Below are 404 nucleotides of genomic sequence, written 5' to 3' on the forward strand. Positions count from 1 at the left end.
AAAAAAAAAAAAAAAAAAAGTGACACCTCTCTCCGTTGTAATCCCCTCAATCCACTCTAGGGCCTTCGATTCCTCTCTCCCTCAACCTCTGCCCCGCAGAAGCGCATGTGGGAAGGGACTTCCTGTGGTCCAGCTCCCTCTGCCTGCATCCTCTCTCCATCTGGTAGGCTCAGCAGCCCCTCTCAGGCTTGGGATCACTTAGAGGGTGGAGCAGTTGAGGGTTGGGAAGGGGTAGCTCAGCAGTCTTAAACTGAAACCACAAAATTTTTTAATCAGATAATCTCTTCTACCTCCCATTTCCCAAAACCCAACCCAGACTTCTTTCCCCCCTCCCCCTCCCCTCCCCTCCCCTCCCCTCCCCTCCCCTCCCCTCCCCTCCCCTCCCCTCCCCTCCCCTCCCCTCC

The sequence above is a fragment of the Physeter macrocephalus genome, unplaced genomic scaffold, assembly GCF_002837175.3.
Source record: "Physeter macrocephalus isolate SW-GA unplaced genomic scaffold, ASM283717v5 random_1824, whole genome shotgun sequence".
In the NCBI taxonomy this organism is placed as follows: domain Eukaryota; kingdom Metazoa; phylum Chordata; class Mammalia; order Artiodactyla; family Physeteridae; genus Physeter; species Physeter macrocephalus.